Below are 18,290 nucleotides of genomic sequence, written 5' to 3' on the forward strand. Positions count from 1 at the left end.
GCATTTTCCATTAACCATAATTGGGCATTTTAAATTTAACGTGCCACAAGGTCCATGCATCATATGTCGTGAGACCAAACCAAACAATCGAGGAAAAACATCTTTATCTGGAAGCTCAGCAACAACGTAAGAGTCGAACCTTTCAGGCGAGTTAATCTTATAATTAGATTGCAGGATAATAATCATATGACAATAAGGTAGACCTCGTTTCTGGAACTCGATAACATAAACATAAGCAACAACATGGCCAAATATATAGACTTTTTAAGAATCTAGTCCTTAAGATCGAGTAATTTTGCACGAAACACTCGAGAGACCAAATGTGGACGATCACGAGCAAGCTGACCTTCAAATAAATTTTCTCGAATCTCTTTCCAATCCGGATTGCAAGTCATCGTAATAAACAAGTCACGTTTTCCAAATTTCTGAACCAATGCAATTGCATCAAGATATCGACGTCGCTTATCTCTTGGACCTCCTATGAAAGATGCTGGTAAAACAACACGTTGCTTGACCTCACTCCCACGTGATTCACCATTGGCTACACTGTCAACCACACCTCGGTACAATTCCGACCTTATCTCACTTTGGTGCCTTCTGTAGTAATCTAATCTAGTTGTTTCTAGTTTAATGTACATATCGACAACAAATTGCTGCAATAATCGACCACCATACAAGATTAACGAAGTGTTGCTGCCATTAATTTGCAACCTGTAACAATAGTACTCCCTACAAGAAACCATCCTATCATTTTTTCCACGAACAACTGCATGAAACAAATAAAATACACACAAATTAGTTGCATGAAAAAAATATAAATATATGCAGCCGACCATTATCTTGTTTGTTTGGGGGAAATTGCAAGAAATAATTACTAAAATTGAGTATGGGGTAAAAGATTAAAAACGCACCACGACTTTCACCAGCAATCATACTGATTGAAGGAATTAACACCTGCAAGTGGGAGCACACTCTCATGCACGTCAACATGGGCATACCCATTTTTTACCTTTAGAATATTCTGCTGCCACCCATTGTCCCCATACGGGAAAAAAAAACGGATATTGCAAGGAATCATAATAACCATAATAATGTTGTATTTGATGGGTTTGACCATCACAACCACAAGCAACTATGTCCCTGTTATGTGGAATGTTAGCATCATCATTGCCTTTGACCCAAATAGCCGCAACTTGATTAGCAGATGGGCTGTCATAACATCTCTGGTCAACGGGAACATTTTTGGAAATATGCAATCTTAAGTTTCTGATTGAAGAATACTGATTTATCCTCTTTAGAAGTTGTGCATAAGGGCTTACTTTCATTATCTACTTCCAACGGTTAGCTGCTCTGTTAGTTTTACCATGTATATTTGCATCGATTGGATTGTTTTTCCCCCTTTGATCTGTTTATATTTTTTTATCGCATGTGCTGCTATCGTTCAATGATATAATTCCATCAACAGTAATGACCATGGTGAAGCAGTAATAGGAAAGGAAGAAACGTAGGAAGAAAATAAATGAGAAGGAAATAAATGGGCCCATATATCTATCAAATGGTAGTAAGCAGCGAAAAAATTAATCCTCCGTGAAGCCAAATTGCAAAATCTAGAAATATAAGGGTACATAGGGGAAAATACAATTGAAAGTGACATATATGTATGTTAGATGTTAGAAATCTTTATCATATTTCAATATCTATATAATGTATGATTTTATTAGTTCATATTTAAAAATAAACTTGTTAAAAAAGTTACTAAGAAATGTAAAAAAATAATTTTTCTGGCATAAAATTTAAAAAAGAAATAGGAATGTGTATTAATGTCCAAATCCATTTAAGATGGACAATGAATTGCAAAAAAACTCTTAAAAAAACCTATTAATTTAATTTGCTAACTTAAATTAACAAGAAAATTTAAATAAATAATTTTTTTGGCATAAAAGTTAGGGAAGAAAGAGGAATGCGTATTAATGTCCAAATTCATTTAAGATGGACAATGAATTACAAAAAAAACTTTTAGATAACCTATTAATTTATTTGTTAATTTAAATTAAATAAATGAACAAAGACATATAAGGAAATTTACAAATGAAAGTGGTATATTTATATGTATGTTAGATAATATAATGCAAAAACCGATAATCTAAAAGTAAATATAGTCAAGAATTTGTTTATGAAAATTCGAAAACAAAGCTTTCTACGTCTTCACTTCTTATGTTTTCAGAAAGATCTCATTAGAAGATTTGATTGGCAGAACCCTTTATACAAATCCATTTCAACTCGGTTCAACAAATTTATTGAGCTGGAAGTACAACAATCTCATACTAGTCGGGTTGATCAATCTTATCAGATTTAAGTAAAGATGAATCATCAATTCGAGTTACCTTAGGTTGTTCTGAGTATTTGGTTTGATCAATCTGAGCTCATTGAGTTTCAGGGACTGATTGATCTGGTTGCTCGGGCTGGTCATTTGCTTTAGAGTCTTGATTAGAAGTCTCAGCTAGAGTAAGACGTAGTAGCTTAAGTCTTATCTCATAAAAAGCACTGTCATAGCAAGGCCGAGAGCATCCATGTCAAGTAGGAATTGCAATGAGTCAGGTCAAAACCCGGCCCCACAATAAACCCACTCGGTGGGACGGGTTTATACCGGCTTAAACGGGTACCAAGCAGGCTTGGGACGGGCCTCAGATTTAGCCCGACCCGACGCAGACATATATATAATATTATTATTATAATGATAATTTTCATATATTTAATAGTAAATACTTTTATCAAAATTTTATTGTATAATATTTTAAATTGAAATAAATGTATTTAATATGAAAACATATAATTACACATTTTTATTAATTATTAATTGAATAAAAATTGGAATTTGATTTTTAGTTGAATGAAAATTGATAAATCTTAATTTGTGATAATAATTTTTGTTACTGAATATTATTAATATAAATTTCAAAATAACTTTAATGATTAATTAATGTTCAAACTTTTTTATTTTGCATCTGAAAAATATATATAAAAAATAAATTTGGCGGGTGCACGGGCCCTACCCATATTGGACCCGAGGGCTCATAGGGTTCGCGGGACGGGTCCAATCGTAGGCGGTTCGAGTCTTGGGTTTGACCAAACCCGCCGCAAACCATATTCTTTGTCATTCCTAATCTCAAGTTGTCCGATGACATCAACATCATCTCCAAAATTTGGACTGTGAGGATTAAAGTTTTCCTTTTTTCGGTCAAGAATGATTCTTGAATTTGTGTCCCTCGTCGTCATCGAACCGAAATTTTGCCTTTTCAGCGCCTCAGAAATAAGATTTGTCTCAACCCAATCTTGAATCTTGTCCTCTAGTTCAGCAATCTTATGCAGAGTTTGAATGACTTGAACTGGTTGAAGCGACCTAGCTACTATCATATAATCAACCCATTTACAAAATTCTTCAAACGATATTTCTTGTTTTTTCCTTTGTCTTTCGAGTTGATCTAAGGAAGCTTCGATTCGGTGTGAAATGACTATTTTATTCTTTTATTATTTTGTTAAACTGAAATTATCGATTTTTTTTAATTTTTTCTTTCTAGTGTCACGTCCCGAAACTCGGAGTTGACACCGGCGTCGTTTAACAATCACACAATTGAAAACAACCAGCCTTTATAGCACAGTGTAAATCGAAACCAGTTTATAATTCATAATTCAAACGAAATAAACCTTTGTCTTTACAATTACCGAAATAACTAAGACGACAGAGTTAAATGCGGAAACGTAAGTCTAAACAATAATAACTTAAATATAATCAAATTCCTTGAGCATTCACCATCCCCAAAACTGCTCGGATTCTTCCTCCTCAATCTGTTCTTCAGGCTTATCTGGGGAGGGTTGTAAGGGGGGTGAGTATTTTTGGAATACTCAGTAAATGGGGGATATTGAACACAACATAACAATTTTATAACATTTTCGAAACGTACATATAAATACATCATGCTTTTCATAAACGTAACATCGTATCCGTAATATAACAACACTGCGATTTTTCACCTTTCAACGATTTACTGACGTCAGTCCCTAAGTTTTAATCCTCTAAGGGGGCGAAGCCATAAAACGGTTCTATCCCACCGTTGAGGGCCGTATGTTGGAATTCCACCCATTTTCAGGGAGTCCTCACAGTGCCAAACATAACGTACCAAAATTTCATAAAATCGTATAGACGGGAGACGGTGCTCGACCGAATTTTTAAAATAAAAAACCGAAAACTTCATATGCATAAAATCGAAATTTAAAACAGCCCACTTACTGTATTTTGGATGCTAAGAAAACGTAGGTGCTTGGCTTCTCGAAGTGGATCGTTCCTTGCTCTTCACTCGGCGGCGCTTCGGCTTGGCTTTCTAGGACGGATTTTGGGCAGAGTTTCGGCTAGGACAAGTTGCTGGAATTTTCGAAATTCAGCAAGAGATTTTCGGATTTTTAGTGTGAGGAATGACTAGGTATGGTGTGGTATTTATAGGGGAGGAGAAATGAGTTAATTATGGCATTCAAATCATACCAAAAATCATGCCAAATCTCACAAATTTGACTCTAATATTTCTTGCTATTTTCGAAAATTCAGCTACTTAAATTGTGGAATTTAATCCTTGATTCCCACTCCTTGAATGGTTCGAAAATATGGTGTAAGAGGGGGAAAGGATTTGCTTCCAATCTTTGGCTCAAGATTGCATGATATCAAGTATCTAGGCACCACCATATTTATGCAAAATATCTTGTATAATTTGAAATTTGCTTGTAAAGTCCATGCCTTAATTCTTCTAACTTGTATAATATCCTAATCTTCTAAATTTTCTTACCTATTTTCGAAAATTAGCATGCCTAAGTGTGGGTATTATAGTCTTGGCCATAAAGATTCTCAATTATTATTTCCCCTTATGCAAATCTTATTCTATACAATCATAATAAAAATCTTAAGCTCAAATCTCCTTGCAAAAAAAAAAAAAAAAATACATCAATGAGAAAAATTCGGTTCTCACATCTAGATTATGAGAGGATTTATTTTTATTATGATATTTATCTTTAAGATATTTTATCTCTAATGAAAATCATGTTTCCATATTTTTAGGACTCTTTTATGGAATTATCTTTAGGCCAAGCAATAGATATAAATATGGAAGAGTTTCATGGCCGTGTGGGGTTGGAGTGAAGAGTTTTTCGCAGAGAAGAAATTACGAAAGTTCAATATATATTTGCTCTGAAGTTTTTCGTGTGATCGATTGATCACTTTGTGCAGCTGCTAAAGTTTTTCATGTGATCGATTGATCACTTTATGCGGTTGCTGGAGTTTCTCAGATAATACATATGGTTCAGAATTGAAGATTTTCATGCGAAGAGTTTGTCTAATTGATTCACTTACTTACTGTATTGCTGATTGGTGTTGACGACACTCGAAGAACAACACTGCGTAATGTGTTGGGTGAAGAGTGGTTTCGTTTGGTTTTAACCAATACGATTTTTGGTTTATGCATCTAATATTTATTTTGAGTTTTTGATGCATTTTAATTCTTTGGAGTGTCAAGAAATTTACTTTTGTTAATCTCACTAGTATTATTTTTGTGTAAATAATTTATATATTTTTCTAGTGAATTTTTGTCACGAGTCACTGCACAAATATTCGTGCTTGTGCATAATTTAAATCCGGTATTTATTTGTTAGTGTGTCAGTAATTAATTTCTACTGCATGTTGTGTGCTGATATTGGCAACATCCGAGCACAACACTAACTTCTGATACACATATCATAATTTATTTCCTATTAGTTTATGATCAACAACACCCTTTCACGTTGGAAGTTATATTTTTGTCATAAATAATTACCCGAGGTAGCACTTTGGATATAAGAACAACGAGACTCAGATTTGATCTCAATGGAATCAAAATGATTGATCAACTTGATTTTCTTCTACCTCTTCTTCTTTTTTGTGGGGAAAGAGATTAGAAGACTTGGTTCAGAGGTAGCTTATTGTGCTTATCATATTCAGTATTCTTCGAATAAGATGTATTTAGCACCAATTTTCTTTTGTCTTGATATCGGCTCAGAGTCTTTCCTTTCTTCATTCGGCCTGCATCTTTAGCCCGATCAATTTCCTATTTCACAGTTTGTAAGTATCCAACTGTGACCAAATTCTTGGACTTATAAATTGCAATAACTATTTTATTAAGAACTTTGTGAATGTTAAGAGTTAAAGAATTTTTCTCAGATCAATCTCAAAATTTTCCAATAAATGACATATTGGAATATGAAATTTGCTAGATTGAATGGCAGGAGTACTAGAGATCATGGTGGTGAGGATTTTGTGTAGCACAATTGACTAGTTGAATTGAATCCCAAAAGTGATGGCCACCATCACGTCAAACTTCTCGATCGTAAGAGCATCAAAAGAGTCAGCCTTGACCAATAGAGGCAACAAAAGATATTCCACCTGGACTTATTTCTTCTTGCACGGAGACTTGATTTGAGCACTAGATTGTGATATTTTAGTCTTTATCGGTATTTTACCGATACCATGTTATTATTTTCTTATTGTCATATAAACATTTCGAAATATAATATCAAAAACCTAAACATTACCGAAGTTAGATGACCAAAACCCAAATTTGAATATTTACATGACCAAAATATAAAATAGACAATTTTAAATCAAATTTTCATGTACCAAATTATTATTGAAAATTACAATTTTCATCATGTATATTACCTTCTAAAAGTTTGGTTAGTTAAATTGAATGTAAAGAAATTGAGTCTTAGTATGTTGTCTTGTAATATTTGATAATTTAAATTAAAAGCGCTGGCGTGAAGCTACACTTGTCAGCATAATCAATATACGATCAAATATGTCACGCTAAAAAATGTTCAAAATCAAAAAGAAAAAAGAATAAAAAAACGTAACATGCTAAGTTCTAGGATCGGTTTGAGACTTCCTTATAAATGCTTAATCGAGGTTGGATTAGCAACCGTTGAAGCTATTTTTGTTCTTAACTGACCAGCTAGTAATTTATGATAAAGTGCATAAATAAATCGAGCTATATAACAAATATTTTGGTCAAATTAATATATATAATTCATGAAACAAATAAAGAGTGTGTGTGTGTCAGAACTGATTACCAAAAAACAGATAAATAAGCACACAAAATTGCTTCTAGAAGTTTTATGATCGAATCCCTCCACGTCTCCCCTTCTTCTGTTTCCTGAAGGTTATTGTTGGGTTTAGAAACTCTAATAATTTTGATTTTGATGATAACAAAACTCGTTATTGTGTTTCTAACATATTTACTCAAGTGTAAGGTGAAACTCGAATTTAGCCAAAAATGAAAATCTGGCAAGCTTCAATGTTTCAATAAAATCTCTCAGCTCATTGATGCAAATGACTAGCCGTTAAAACTTCTGAACAGGAAAGCCAATTTGGGACAATTCGTATTTCATGTCAGTTGGGCTAAATCGATGTTATCTAGGCAAAATGATGGATGCAAAACCAAATTGATTGTACGAAAACAACAATCAGCTGAGCATTAGCAGTTGTTGATAAAATGCTTCAACCAAACTGATGCATTGTTGAAGCATTTTATGTGTTCTTCAAATACCAAAATATTGCATACAAAGTGTTTGATAACATTCTACAACCAAAATATTTTTACTCATTCAACTTGTGTATCTTTTAAATGCTTTACCAAATGTTTAATCGGTTTAACGAAGGATTATTTTGAGGTCTTCCGTTTGGTTTGAAAACCAAACTCGATTTAATTCACCGGTGTTTAATATTTAAAGTCGGAACTATCCTCTATCGATCAATTAGATGACAAGCCTGATAATCAACTCTAACTTCTACAGCTGTTCTTCTTCATCTTCTTACTCGAATCGATCTTGAAGGTTGAATCAACGTGCAGCGGAAACAAGTTGCTATAGGGTGAGCACATTGATTTTCGTAGGGTGAGCACATTGATTTTAAAAAAATGTCTCCGAGGCTATTGGTATTAAAACAATCGAGGTTTTTTTAAAATAAAGAAAAAGTTTAAAGAAAATTTTACATATGGAAAAAGTTTTATTTCGTTTTAAATTAAATTCATCAAATTATATACAATATAATACCACTACAAGAAAAATGATTTTCCGCAGCACGTCATCAACAGCGTGCATTAAAAGCACGCTGCGAATATTAATTTTAACGGTGTGCACCCATATGTGCACTGTTAATATTGTTGCACTTGACAGAAATAACAGCGTGCATTAAAAGCACGCTGCAGATAGTAATATCCGCAGCATGCATTTATGTGTGCTGTTAATAAATTATATAAACGACATCGTGCAGTTATATGTGAGCTGTTAATAACCTATGCAATTTTCGCAGCGCACAATAAAGGCATACCGTTAATAGTATTATTAACAGCGTGCATGTTTATGTGTGCTGTTAAAAGTAAATCATTTTTTTAAAAAATTGTGTATAGACATAAACGACGTACATTAATCGCACGATGTCAATATTATTATGGGCGCCCATTAGCCGTATTAACAACTGTCGCTAATTTTAAATCAGCGACAATCAGCGACGGTTTAATAAGAAACCGTCGCTATTAGCTAATAGCGACGGTTCTAACTCAACCGTCGCTAATAGCCGCATTAACAATCGTCGCTAATCGCGACGGTAATAGCGACGAGTAGAACAAAAACTGTCGCAAATTATCTATAAATACCCGTATTTTCGATCCATTTTTCTCCACACCACTTCACAACACTTAATTTTTTTTTTTCTCTTACACGATTTTAGTTTCAATTTAGGGTACATTTTTTCGTTTCGATTTTTGGTTAATTTTTAAGTGTTAGTTAAGATCATGAGTATTGTTATCATAGTTAGATTGCAAGTTTTTTTTAAAAAAATTTATTAATTATAAAAATAATATATTTTTTAACAAAAAAATTAAACCGTCGCTAAATTAAAACACCGTCGCTAAATTAGCGACAGTTTAAAATTCGTCGCTAATTGAGGTTTTTAAACCGTCGCTAATTAGAAACGACTTTGTCAAAAACCGTCGCTAATTTTAGATGTTTTATGAATATTAACGGCGTACATTGCACGCTGTAGATAATTGATGCACGCCGCGGATAATAGTATTAACAGCGTGTACATGTACGCTGCGAATAATCTTGAACTTTCAACATCTTGCAGTTGTGCATCATGCAATGTGAGCCGCAGAAAGAGAATTTACGCGCTGCAAAAAGTCATTTTTGTTATAGTGTATATAAAAGTACGTGAGAATTAATATTATAGAGTTTTTGGAAAAAAAGATACTTTATGAGAGTAGACTATGTATTTATGAGTAAGTTATATAAATTTTAGGAAAAACTACACTTTTGGTTATACAATTTTGTCATTTTGTGATTTTGGTCATTTATGTTTTTAAATTTCAGTTTTAGTCTAGCATCTTCCGAATTTTGGTAATTTTATTATTTTTCATCGAAAATACAGATGTGATACTATACACGTCAGCATCATGTCGGGATATTGCCCATGCCTCTATGAGTTACATACAAAGTAAAATAAAGATAGTGAACTAAAATTGAAATATGACATGTTAAATAATCAAAATAGTAAAGAAACAACATATATGATCAAAAAGCAATTTTTCCAAAATTTTATATTAAAAATAATTTCTTTTGTAGACTTTCCTTCAATTTTACTAGGATTTCATTGAATAAATAATATATATACTACATTGTATGTTTGGGATGAATTAAAAACAAATGTGACTTTTATATTTAGGACATAGGGAATATATATAAATGCAAGTAAATGATATTATATCACACATACATGAAGAAAAGATTTGAAGTGGTGAAGAACCCGTAAGAAATGTCGGCATCCCCGCCCCTGAATTTAGTCCCCGTCCTACCCCCCGAATCCAAAACCCATCTCCATCACCGGGGAGACCTATCCTAATTTTTACTTGGAACCGAACCCGTCTCTATTTGTTACGATTGAGATTTGGACCTTATTTAATTCCAAAATTAAAGATAACTCAAGGAGGGAGGATTGTCCAAATCCATATATGCAACTCTCAGGAATTTTGTCTAAACGATGTAGGACAACCAACACACCCCTTACACTCAAGAATGAACATTTGGAGCGTGAAGTTTACAAATGACCTAACTGTGGACTGAATGAGTATCCCAATTATGGACAGTTCAACACATAACGATGGAAACTGGGCTCTGATATCATGTTACGATGCAGACTTGGATCCAATTCAACCCTAAAAGCTAGCTGAAGATTGATTTTATCTAACCGACGTGGAATAATTAACACTATTCGAGATGGCACCCCCAGGTGATCTAGAGCCCGCTGGTGAATTTGTCATCTCTACATCTATCACTCTTTATATGCAAGTGGAGAAGACTGTCCATATGCAACACTTTTGAGTTCGCAGCTTTTCTTTATATCAAGGTAAATGAAAGGAAATCTTCACATCTGTCAGTTTCGAATTTAACTCTCTCTTTTAACTCTGGGCTAGCGTGAAATCTTAAATATTTTATGTACACAGCTCCATCAATGACCTGTGATTCTCTTTGCTGCTTTTGGAATATGCAGGTATCAACTTTTCAGTGACGGTACACAGTTCGAATTTGTGCAAGAATTCTTCAGCAAAAAAGGGTTTCATGAATTCCAACAATTGGCTCTCGTTTCCTCTTTCTCCCACTACCCATTCTTCGTTGCCACCATTACACGTGCAGACGGCAGATTCTCACCACTTCTCTTTAGGTTCGGTTGATGAAAATTATTCTGAGACTCCATTTCAAAGCCAAGGTAAATTTTAGTACATCTCAATGAAGTTTGGTCACTTGATGTTTACTATCTCCGAGTCCCAAGACACATCGAATTGCACTACTTGAGTAAATTCTTGAATGTGTGTGGAAGTTTGGTATTATTATTATTATTTTTTTGGTTGGTTGTTGGTAAGATGTAGCATACGCAGAGTGGAGTTTCATTAACGCTGAACAAGGGATCAACAAAGGGCCAAAGGTTGCTGATTTCCTCGGCGTGAGCCGACCGGGTAACCAATTGGAACTCGTCCCTTACAACGATATCCACACGAGGGACGACACAGATTACTTGTTCTCGAGCAACAGCCTCGTCCCGGCGGTGCAACACAGTTTGGCTTCTGTTGCCACCACAAATCTCCAAGAAAATGGCTGTGAAATGCAGCAACTGACACTCTCCATGGGAAGTTGCAAGGGTTCAACGAGTGAAACCAGTGCTAGCGCCACTCCTAGTGTCGATAACAGCAATACTAGTATTGTCGAGGTTGCCTCCAAGAGGACTTCTGAAACGTTCGGCCAAAGAACATCGATATATCGCGGCGTAACCAGGTGATAGAGATATTCGTTATATTTCTCTATTTTAAACAACTGCTAAAACTTTCAGATGAGCATGTTATTAGGGTTTTCCAACTTAAGTTCTTGTTTCAACCTTCAGCTAAAATCATTTACAGTGTCAAGAAAAGTAAAAAAATAACCATATAAGATTTTATCGAATACATATATAGAGTATCAAAAGATATTGAATCATAGAGGATTTCGAGCTCTTTCCACTTTTTCTAAGAATCATTTTCATTGATATATAAAAGGAAATACTTTTTTTGTCCAATATTTTCACCTTTTTTGGTTTCTGGTTTACTAACTTGTCAATTTTTTTTATTTCGGTACATTAACTTTTCAAATTCGGCTATTTTGGTCCATCTCTCCTGAAGTTGCCAATTTCTGCGATAAAAGGTTTAAGAGACGGTGGCTGAAGCGGATGTGGCTAAACAATTGGCATTTCTTGTTTTTTTTCCAACTAGGACGCCACTTAATAGGGAAAAAAATTTTGGTACAATAATTTATAGATTTTTTTGGTCCAATAATTTGTCAATTTTTTTGTTTTGGTCCACTAACTTTTCAGTTTTTGGTCTTGTTACAATAACTTCTAAATTTATGTTATTTTAGTCCATCTACAACTGAAATGTTCAATTTTCTCCAAAAACTTCTAATTAGATGATTGTTAAATCACATTTTGGTGTCACAAACATTGAATGGTTATGATGGAATGCACAGAACTTGTGAAATTTGTTTGATTTGTTCGACTTTTTTATGTTAATTGCTCCTAAATAAATTTATTTCCCTCCAAAACCGATAAATCCGTGAATTTGTTGTAACTTTAGCTTTAACTACCTCTAATTAACGTTTTTTGACAAAAAAAAATGAACATTTTGGTGTTAGATGGACAAAAATAGCCAAAATTTAGAAGTTATTGTATCTATACCAAAATTGAAAAGTTAGTGGACCAAAACAAAAAAAAAAAAGTTATTTGATCAAAACAAAGAATCCCCATTTTTTTTAACCATTCAGCCACGGCCTTATCAGTTTTTCCGGTGAAAATTGGCAACTATGGGAGATAATGAACCAAAATAGCCGAATATGAAAAGATAATGTACCGAATAAAAAATTGACAAGTTAGTGTATCAAAAACCAATAACATTAAAAACACTGGGGAAAAAAAACATATTTTCCTTATATAATAGTATGGATTTCGAAAAAGCGAATGAATTTTATGGCTTGGCTTTTGAATTCAGGCATAGGTGGACGGGAAGGTATGAAGCCCACTTATGGGATAACAGTTGCAGAAGGGAAGGTCAATCTAGAAAAGGGCGTCAAGGTAACAAATTCACTTAATTTCATTATTAACTTCCAAGAAATATTTCAAGTATCAATAATCAAAATTTTAAGATAATTAATTTATTTTAATTTTCTCTCTTTTTTATGGCAATAATTACCACTACAACTGTTCCTTCCTTTCAGTGTATCTAGGTAAGTGAATTAATTTCTTCACCAATTTATGTGTTCTTCTATATATTTCTTTGTAAATTGGAAACTATTTTAACTTCATTGTATTGATTTTCTTGAGTAGGTGGTTATGACAAAGAAGAGAAAGCAGCTAGGTCCTATGATTAGCAGCTCTAAAATACTGGGGTTCATCTACTACTACTAATTTTCATGTAAGTTAAACAATGAAATAAGTCCGAGGGGGACGATTTAATTTATCGTGATTACTAATTAAATCACATTGCATTTCCAGAAAAATTTTGAAAAAAATCTGATTTCTCTTTAAATTTAGACAATGGAATGTCTATATACTGTTTCACCTTATCCGGTCCTCCCAAAACAATTTAATGGAGAACTAAAAAGTTCGCTATGTTCGGATTTTGGTCATTTAAATAGTCGAAATTTGGTTTTAGTATAATAAATCAGTCATTTATACTCGGGAGTTGGCATGATTAGGCACTTGCATATCAGTAATATCTGATTTCATATAAGAATGTTACGGCCTTGCATGTCAGCACCCCGTTGAATAAAAAATAAAGAAAAGTGCAAAAAATAAATTTTTTATGAAGGCTAATTTTAAGCGATTAGTTTACCGAAAATTTTATATGCTCCAAATTGTAGAATGATTTAAATAATTTTTCCAACAATTAGATTTTCTTCTTTCCTTTTGTGAGAAAGATATATATATATGACTTCATGTGATCATTTGACTAATTTCAGATCAGCAACTATGAAAAGGAGCTTGAGGAGATGAAACTCATGACAAGGCAAGAATTTGTGGCTTCCATCAGAAGGTAATTAAAACTAAGCTATATATACATTATTATGATTAATTTTATATCGGGGGTAAGGTTTTTTTCGCTTTGACATAGGTTTGAACAAAAGTTTTTCTCATTATTAAGAGAAGATTATGTCACTACATCACTATGAGTGACGACGACATATTCGATTTTTGTGTGTAGTTAAAGAAACTTACAATCACTAATTTGCACTCCAGGATCAATTCCTGACTGTACCAGAGTTTCTACCATCTAGTCTGATGTTTTAAAAGCATATTATATCCTCTTTTTCAAAGTATACAGATATTTTAGTTCATTCTTTTAACTATATATATAGTTGAATTAAATTATATCAGTATGAACATTCGTTACTATTTTATTGAACTGCAGGAAGAGCAGTGGGTTTTCCAGGGGAGCCTCAATGTATCGTGGGGTAACAAGGTATTCAAATATTTACTTTTATATATAAATATATAGATGATAACATATGATTTAACTGATATATGTATAGTTTGAAACCTTAGAAAAATTATTCAATAAGTTAGTCAGTTTTGACTTTCGTTTTTATAAATTGTGAGTCAATTCTTGATACAAAATAAGTTTTTTTTTCTCCTTCTTGCCAAAGTGCTACGCAAAATCACATATTGTTGATGTGAGATTAGACAACTAAGAATATATTATGGAGTGGCGTCGAACATAATTGATATGTACTAGTGACACATCAACGCTCTGACACAAAGAAGTAAAAGAAAAATATAACCTAGCTTATTGTACTTAGATCAAAACTTCTTAAGGTTTAGACTACCGATAGCCAAAACAGCACAACTTTTAGATATATAGCGTGCAAAAATTTTGGTGCCGTTGTTCTATTTTGAATTTTCAACTTAATAATTAATATACTTTTGAATATTCAGGCATCACCAGCATGGAAGATGGCAAGCAAGAATAGGAAGAGTTGCTGGTAACAAAGATCTCTACTTGGGAACTTTCAGTAAGCCATCAAACACTTTTTTTTAATCTGAAATTTACTTCCTTTAATCAGTTATCATAAGAAATTAAAATAACTAAATTATTTGAACTTTCCAATGTTGTGGATAATATTCTAATTCAATCACATGCATGGCACTGTTCACAGGCACCGAGGAAGAAGCCGCTGAAGCATACGACGTTGCAGCCATAAAATTCAGAGGTCTAAACGCAGTTACCAACTTCGACATGAATCGGTATGATGTAAATGCGATTCTCGGCAGCACCACCCTGCCCATCGGCGGTGGCGCGGCCAAACGTCTCAAGGAAGCGCAGGCGATGGAGTTATCGAGAAAACACGAAGATATCATGCACTTAACCTCAAGTTTCCCCTATGGCAGCCCTAACACGACCACTTCTCTTCAATCGAATTATCCTCTCCTGCACGAAACTCAACCCTTGCTCACTCTGCAGAACCCTAGTTTTTCGCTTTATGATCAAGATTCACGAAACCACCAAAGTTTCGTCATGCATCAGAATGCTCAGCTTTACAGCCAGTGTCTGCAGAATAATCCTGTTCTGTTGCATGGGTTGATGAACATGGGCTGTTCTTCTTCTTCATCATCATCATCATCATCTGTGGTAGATAGTAATGGAGGGTTTTTCGGAAACGGGTTCGGGTTGTGTTTGAATAGTTCGGGGTCGGGTAACGAAGAGAATGCTGTGGTGAAATTGGATCATGATCGTTTCCCTTCTGCTGCTGCTGCTGTTACTTATACCGGATGGTCCGGGGAAACTATTCAGGGATCAAATGCTAGTGTTTTTAATATGTGGAATCACTGAGAAATTTTTACTTTGTTTTTTTTTTTTTTTCCAGATCACAATATGGAATTGAACTAACGTGGTATGAATGTGATGATTAAGAACCATGCATTAGGGTTTAATCATTCAAATTTTCTTGATCTCGACAATTTTGTTTGTGGACTAACATTACTCTTGGTGTTAAAATTAGCAGAGAAAATTTAAGTGATATTGTATCTTTTTTCAAAAATGTAGCACGTTTTGTCTTTTTATCTTCTAGGTTCTCATCAAGCATATAATTTCTTGCTAGGTAGTTTAATTACCCTTTACATCAAGTTCCTTGGACTTATGTAATATTGCATAGTTTTTTTCCGTCGCGGTTCAGTCATGCGTCGTGGCTCAAGATTCGGACTTGGATGAATTAGCATTATGTGTTGTTGAGTCGCATCCTGAAATATATAGTATAAGAGTGCCCGGCGCATCGAGGCACATCTCATTTCAAGAAGTAATCCTATACTAATTGACATGTCTTGCTTTGTTTACAACATCTAGCTATAGATGGTGCGAATAGGAATTTTGTTTGAAAAAAGTATTTAGATATGTTCAATCTCAGATTGATATGATATAGACTTTGGTTGACGGGCTGCGAAATTCGTATTAGTCATGAACAATTAAATTACGATTACAGTATGAAATATTGTATAATAATTATAACTCAAGATATTTAGCATATCTTCTTCAATACTCTGTGATATTCAAGTAAAATTCCTAATTAGTTAAGTCCTAATTTTTTTTTTTAAAAAAAATTTGATTACTCATGAAGATGATTGACTGATACATAACATATTCAGTACATTACGACTAAATTTTTTCTTTATTAGTCTGCTTAGAATTCCAAAGCTCCCGATTTTTAAAGACTAGCTAGATTAAAAAAATAAATAAAAATTAGACAAAATGGGCAATTTTTAATTTAATATGCTATCCTATTAACTTCCCATAACTTCCAGGATACATTTTGATACTCTTGACGACAAGTAGTAGCTAACGCCTAGAACATTCACATCATTATATCCCCGAATCTCAACCAGGACGTCATTTCAATTAACAACTGCTCATTCAAATTCAACGAGGATGTAATGGCATGATGGTGGACAAACTCTCGTAGTAAAATCATGAGTTCTCGATCGAATTGTTTCACTAGTCGACTAAGAACTCGAGCTCTTGATTTTTCAAGCAAATGTCCGAGCACGACTAAGCATAAGATTAGGCTGACTGGCTGAACTCACAAGAAACTCGGCAAACCCTTAATATACACACTAGAGTGATCCTTTGGCATGCATATATGTGATATTTTTTGTGTTATTTTTAATTTAATGGTTTTTTATATAAAAATTTTCATTAAAATGTGAGAGATCCACATGATTTAATGGTGTTGAGATATGAGAAAAATTATTCTCGGTGAAAGATAGACTAACTAATATATTCTAGCATTTCCGCCTTTTTTTCCAGTCTCCAAATTGAGTTTTGTAGGCAGTTCGCTAGGGAAATCAGGACACTTTCTCAGGGATGGATTTTTGTAGGATTTTGTCTTTGAGATTACTAAATTATATATAAAAAATTCATTAATAAAAAATGATAGATAAAGATATTTTTTATTTTGTTTATAATTATTTATTCATAGGGTATAATTTTTTTTAAAAAAAATTGTGTTAACACCACTCTATATTATTAAAATAAAATATTGATGTATTGTTCAAATAGTAAAATTAAAACAAAGAAGGCTGGATAAGTTGGACATTAAAATTGGACGACCTCTCAAGGTATCGAGCTTGACGAAGTGTGACAGTGTGTGATAAGGCACTAACAAATGGGCTAACCTCCCGAATTCCAAGATGCCCTGACCTTCAGAGCTGGATATGGGGTGAATACCTCGAATGGGGACTAGGATTATGGCCCGACCTCTGGAGTGGGGGTTTCGAGCTGGTCCGGATGCATGGGCCGATTTCTTGGCGTAAGGTTTTTAATCTCGAAGATATGGAGTGGGCTAATCTGATCTGATCTTCATATGTTAAGTAGATGGTGGCAGGAAATGCAAGTATTAAGGGGATATATTCATTTCAGAAGTGTTTTGAGGCATTTTCCGGACCTCATGATGGGAACCTGGCCTAAAATGTCTCGAACTATCGAGTTGGATTTGATGTAGATCCATCAAACTAGGTCTAGGTCACTAGCCAGACCTCCATGGGCATAAACTAAGAGTCAGACAGCAGCGGAAGGTGTGGAAAGAGAGGGTCTAATACACAAGGAGATGGTGGGATCGGAATTCATCTACTTCAAATATTTCCCTAAATATTCTCATATTTAGATAAGGAAATAATCTTTGATAAGTGTCGAAACAATCTCCATAAAGAAAGAAATCTGATGATGCTAGAAATTTCATGTACCCTTGGTTTTGTCTGGTAAAAAAAATTACTCCGACTGGTGTCTAATAATGAGTTATCCGAGCTAAATTTGGATTGAGCAGAACCTCTGGTCGAGAAATCACCGAGCTGAATCCTACTCAAACGAACAAACATTATAGGGAGTCAGAAGTGTTTCAGGCATAACCTCTCTGATGCTTAAGTTGATCCGGAGAGCAAACTTAAGAGTGCAAATATAATAGTGTTTATTTCGGCAATGAGCGAATCCCCCTAACATTGAGGAGTACCTAGTATTTTTAGAGCATGAAAGACCATATTCTGTGTATGACAAGAACTCTGGTATGATAAGTTACCTTAAACAAGAGATTTAGTTTGATATTATATCTCATCTTTGGTAATTTGTAATTTGAATGGTATATCCCTATTCTTTTGAGAT

At 33.9% G+C, this 18,290-nt stretch overlaps 1 pseudogene; it reads left to right on the forward strand.

Annotated features, from left to right (window-relative positions):
- Positions 1–10,458: 10,458 nt before the first annotated feature.
- LOC142556558 (AP2-like ethylene-responsive transcription factor PLT2) lies at positions 10,459–15,580 on the forward strand (annotated as a pseudogene).
- Positions 15,581–18,290: the final 2,710 nt, after the last annotated feature.

The sequence above is a fragment of the Primulina tabacum genome, chromosome 9 (genome assembly GCF_025594145.1).
Source record: "Primulina tabacum isolate GXHZ01 chromosome 9, ASM2559414v2, whole genome shotgun sequence".
In the NCBI taxonomy this organism is placed as follows: domain Eukaryota; kingdom Viridiplantae; phylum Streptophyta; class Magnoliopsida; order Lamiales; family Gesneriaceae; genus Primulina; species Primulina tabacum.